Source organism: Notamacropus eugenii, chromosome 3, assembly GCF_028372415.1.
Source record: "Notamacropus eugenii isolate mMacEug1 chromosome 3, mMacEug1.pri_v2, whole genome shotgun sequence".
NCBI lineage: Eukaryota > Metazoa > Chordata > Mammalia > Diprotodontia > Macropodidae > Notamacropus > Notamacropus eugenii.
The window spans coordinates 318,933,224-318,939,223 of NC_092874.1; positions in this window are offsets into that span (position 1 = coordinate 318,933,224).

Consider the following 6,000-nt stretch of genomic DNA (forward strand, 5'->3'; position numbering starts at 1 on the left):
ATTCATTTTAATTCTATACAATATAACTATGGTGAAAATATATTTAATAGGAATGTATGTATAGAACCTATATAAAATAGTATACTGTCTTGCGAAGGAGGGAAGAGGTCGGGGGAAGGGAAGGGGAGGGAAGGGAAGGAAAGAAAAAATCTAGGTTGTATGGTAGTGATTGTGGAACACTGAAAATAAATAAATTTTAAAAAAAGAAACATCTGCTGAGGGATTGGCCCCTCCCCCCCTTCTAGTCATTGGAAAGCAAAGGACTTCTCCAGGACTCTACTTCTTAATCCACCAGGCAACCTGTGTCCCCAAAGCCACATGTGGTCCTCTAGGTCCTTAAGTGTGGACCTTTGACTCAGTCCAAACTGTGTGGCTGCAGGTTCCCCACCCCGGGACTAAGACTTTTCTGGGGAGTTGGCCATTGATCGTTGGTTACTGGCTGCTCTTTAGAGGAATCTTATCAGTTCAAAATTACAGTAAGCACAGTGCTACAGTGGGCCTGCCTGGGATGTTGTTCATGCTGGTGTCCACTCCTCGGTAGCCTGTGTGATTTCCCACTCCGCTTCCCAGGGGCTCACACTGCTGTCCACTCCTACTGCTCTCTCCCTCCCCACACCACTTCTCCTGAGACCTGTTCTGCTGCTTGCTTTGCTGCTGGGCTCTCCTCTGCCTCCTGCTGCCCCTAAAGCTTAGAAAGTTTGGAATCAGCCTCCTGGGGGGAGTCTTCTGTCTGTTGCTGCTACTGCCTATGTTCTCTTTCTAATTTTTGTGCTCAATCTTTTATTTTAAATTTCCATGGCAATGGAAAACTACTCTCCAGTCCTAGTCCCATGATAGAGTCCTCTCCTCCTAAGCCGAGTCTTTAGTCCCTGAGGCACCATCATCAGGCATTGGGTCTAAGTCTGGCCCAGAAGGCTGTTAAAACAGGAATTTGGAAGAGCCCCACACTCAGAGCACTTTGTAGCTCTTATATGAATTAAATATATGCTGTTTTGTGTTACCATTATATGTCTGTGTCTTCTCTCTGACTAGACTAGAAAATTCCTTGAGCTCAAGGGTCATACCTTATTTTGATTTCCCACAAGCTTTTGCCAAAAATAGGTGTTTCAATTTTTTGAATGAATGATTAGGTGAATGGTGTCCTTGGTATATTCATGAACTCACCTTCATTCCTCTCATGCCCCTAGCTACTTGAGCTGTAGGGTAGAAGGCATCATGTAGAAGGCAGTGGGAGTGGGCAGTTTTCCCAGGTATCCCAGATTCCTTTGTGCTACAGTGACTGACTGTAATGAGATTCCTCTCCACCTGTCAACATATTGCTGAAAGCGGGGGGGAATTAAGCAGTGCTGCTTTCCTCCTTCCCTCTAAGCTGCCCATTCCTGACCTCTCAGGGAAAGCTTTGGAAAGAAGAGTTGAAAATTTTGTCTTTTGTGCAGACATTTCCCCCTCCCCTGTAAACTTTCTTCTTTTGGGCGTTTTTTGGTCCCTTTCTAAGCCCTCCCTGCACCTAACCTCCGGGCACAAAAAGATTTTAAAGGACACTGACAATGAGGTTTTTCAAATTAGACCTGTGTGATTGGCATTTGAAAAAAGGAATGTTTCCTATAATGTAGAGCTGGAAGGAGGCCTTGAAAGTCCTCTAATCCCTTTATTAATGAGGAATTTTAAAAAACATTATTTTATTTGTTTTCAGTGTTCTACGATCACTTCCATATATGTTAGATTTTTTCCCCTCCCTTCCCCCCTTTCCCTACCCTTCCCCGCCCCCCGCTCTCTCCCCAAGACGGCATGCAATCTTATATAGGTTCTACACATACCTTCCTGTTAAATACATTTTCACCTCAGTCATGATGCATAGAAGAATTAAAGTGAATAGGAGAAATCATAAAGCAAAACAAAAAAACAAAACAAAACATCATACAGGAGAAAATGGGTCTGCTACATTCTGCGATCCAGTTCCAGAGTTCTTTCTCTGGATGTGGAAGGCATTTTGCCTCAAGAGTTCCCTGGGAATTTTTTAGGTCCTTGCATTGCTATGAAGGACTAAGTCTACCAGAAAAAGTCTTCACACACTGTGGTTGTTGCTTGTACAAAGTTTTCCTGTTCTGCTCCTTTCACTCAGCATCAGTTCATACAAGTCTTTCCAGGCTTCTCTGAAGTCCTCCTGTTCATCATTTCTTACAGTCCAATAGTATTTCATTACATTCATATCCCACAACTTGTTCAGCCATTCCCCAATTGATGGGCATCCCCTTGATTTGCAGGTCTTGGCCACCACAAAGAGAGCTGCAATAAATATTTTTGTACATGTGGGACCCTTTCCCATTTTTATGATCTGTTGGGGATACAATCCTAGAAGCGATATTGCTGGGTCCAAGGGTACGCACATTTTTGTAGCCCTTTGGACATGGTTCCAAATTGTTCTCTAGAATGATTGGGTCAGCTCACACCTCCAACTAAGAATGAATTAATGTTCCAACTCTCCCATATCTTCTCCAACATTTATCATCTTCCTGTTTTGTCATGTTAGCCCGTCTAATAGATGTGATGTGGTACCAATGAGTAACTTTTTAAAATGAGGTTTCAAGAGTGGTTTGCAAAGCCACACTTGCAGAACTGGAATGTGAACTCAGATCCTTTCTAGCCATTATACAATGTTACCTCTCACGTGTTTCAGGGATTTTTGTCTTTTTAAAGAGGACTGCAGGCTTAGGCACCCAAAACAATCTATCCTTTCTTAATCTACTGGTTATATTTCAGAGGACATGACACCAGGGTGGGGCATTTTTGAACAGGGAGTCTTTCCTAGCATTCCTCAAATCCCTAGAGGTCTGTCATACAGGATTGTGAGCAAACTGACTTAGTAAAATTCCAAATGAATGTAGTCATAAAAATAATGAGATGGGATATTTTTTTTTGTCTTAAAGATTTGTTTTACTAAATCCTCAGAATTTCATTGTGGTACATGTCAAAATTCATTGCCATTCTTATCCTAGTCTATGAAAAGATGCCAACGATTCTTGGTGTGATATGTGGAGCAGTGATGAGAGCGCTAGACTGGTTACTTAGTTACTAGTTACTCCTAATAAGGTTACTAGACACGGGTTCGAGTTTCAGATTGACAGACTGACTTTGCTTTCTTAAGCCACTAGGTGGGGCTAATTGATTATTTCCTAGAGTTTAGGTCTCCGGAAAAAAAAAAAGTTGATTCTCTTTTGCTAGGGAGCAAACTATCAAATTTGTTCATATTTTACATACTTTCTCACACACACCCCCCTTTTTTATTGTATCCTGACCCATTCTGAGAATTTGAGAGTAAAGACATGTTTTCCCCAGGAGACTGCTCTGTTGCAAGTTTTCTTTGGACTTTGTCACAGTTCACGGATGCGGGGGAAGCCTTTCTAAAACCAGCTGCCGTGGGTACAATTGACAAATGGTCCTAGATTCATGTACCGGGCTGTGGCCTCCAGTATTTGTGTCTTTAGTTATGGAGGTTGTCCATGGCAACAGTGGCTCGGGGGGTTTTCAGGGTTGTTTCCTTCTTAGTGGTTCTGGGGTTGTTATGGTCAGCAGCCCTGACAACCAGATGCTTAAAAATAACTCTCACTTCTTCTAATTTCAAAATGAAAATGCCAATGGGAAGCAGGCACAAATCAAATATGGTCAATGAGACTGGAGGAACATACGTTGGAGATACTGAAAGGGGATTCCCATGAAGGTCCAAGTTGGACCAGAATCTAGTCACTAGATGATTTCTAGTCCTGTCTGGTTCTGAGATAGATTTAGAAATATACTCTGATGTTCATTATGGGGAGGAGTAAGACTGATCTTTGGCTGCCATAACCAGAAAAGGTGGAGGCCTAAGGGTGTGACTTTTTTTCAGAGAAGTCCTAGAAAAAAAAAGATGCCCCCCTGAGATTCCCTCCTAGATATACATCTATGATTCTAAGTTAGGGACAGTATCAATGGTAAACAAAAGGAGTCTGTGATTCCCCACCCAAAGATAGTTACTAACTGATGGTTAGAATTTCTTTAGGAGATAGATTTTCATTCTATTCATAGAGAAAAGGCTTGAACTGCTAAATACCCTGAGAAAGACTGAGAGATCGACTTAAATTCATACTAAGGTGTCACTGATAGCAGATCCTTTCTTTAAAAAAAAAATTATTTTCTTTTACATTATCTGTATTTCCTATCATAAAAAGCTGAGTGCCACAAAACTGACACTTTTGAATTTTGGTGCTGGAGAAGACTTTTGAGAGTCCTTTGGACAGCAAGGAGATCAAATCAGTCAGTACTTGAAGAAATAAATTGGAGGCTATTCACTCTAAAGTTAAACAGTGAAGCTGAAGTTTAAATATTTTAGCCACATAATGAGAAGATGGGACTCATTGGAAAAGACCCTGATACTGGGAAAGATTTGAAGGTAAAAGGGAAAGAGGATGGCAGAGGATGGGATGGATTGAAAGTACAATGAAAACAATGAACATGAACTTGGACAGACTTTGAGAGATAATGGAGAATAGATAGTGCTATGGTCCATGGGCTCACGAAGAGTCGGACATGACTGAGCAACCACAAATCACAAGTTAACTTGAACCTGAGCATATCCTCTAGATGAACAATATTTAAGAGAGCATATGTGTGTGTGTACACATATATACATATATGTATATATATGTAATCCTAACCTATACCCCTCTTTCTGAGGATAGCAGAACAACCTTTGGTCTCCACCTCCTCTTCCTCCTCCTGGTAAGAATGAAAGCTTCCCTTGGAGAAGGTTGGGGGAGAGGAGGCTAGAGATACCTGTTCTGCTTCCCTTTGAGGCATACAATGATTCCCCTTAGCCCCCCTCTCCATGTCACAGGTGAGGGGGATGAGCCCCAGAAGATGCAGGTTTCTTTATAGATACATTCTATCAGACTTTCACTTTATGGTGATGTAGCATATAGAATCTCAGAGTTGGAAAGGACCCCAGAGACCATCTAGTCCTGCAGCTAAAGAAGAATCCCTTTTCCAACCTATTTAACCAGTGGTCATCCAGCTCCATCGAGCTATTTCCTAAGGGAGTCTGCTCCTGTTTGAGAGACTTTGAATTATTATGAACATGGGTTGTCTGCAATTTCTAACTTTTGCTCCATTCAAGAACAGTGCAGTTCAAGAAATATTTATTAAAGGGAAGGAGAGCGCAAGCAGTTATTAAGTGCCTCCGCGCTGCCAATTACTGGGCTAAACAATTTACAAATATTTTCTCGTTCGATCCTTACAAGCAATCTTATTGTTGTTTCCCATCTACAACTGAGGAAATTAAGGCAGACAGAGGATAGGTGCTTAATGACCCAGCTCGGGTACGGTCAGAATTAGGGGATGTAATAAGGATGAGGGGTCAATAAAAGAGACAGATAGAACAAACATGAGAGAGTAGATTACCATTAAAACCCAGAGAGGCGAGAGTATCTAAAAGGAAGAGGTAGTTAGAGTGACAAATGAATGAGGACTGAGAAAAGACTATTGGGTTTAGCAGTTAAGAAATCTTTGGCAACTTTGAAGAGAGCAGTTTCTGTTGAGTGATGAGATTAGGGGATGGAATGTAGAGGACTGAGATATGGATGAGAAGACCAAGTGGAAGCCATGAATATAGACAGCTTTTTCTAGGAGTTCGGCTAAAAAAGGGAGATGAGGGCAAATAGAAGGAAACTGTCAAACGTTATGTTGAATAGCATATCTTGATTTATCAATCTAAAGACCTTGTCAAAAAAGGAAATAGGTTGAAATTTCTGTTGAAGCCATACAGTTTCTTTGTGAGCACTGCTTCCCTTTCTAGGTATTTACTACTCATCCCTTAAATAATATATTTTAGATTTTCCCTAGGAATTAAAATCAAACTCATTGACCTATAGTTTATAGACTGTACTCTCCTACTTTTTTGAAAACCATAACTTTACTTTCTTCTTATCCTGTGGCACTTCTTCTGTTCCCCATGATTTTAAAAGACCA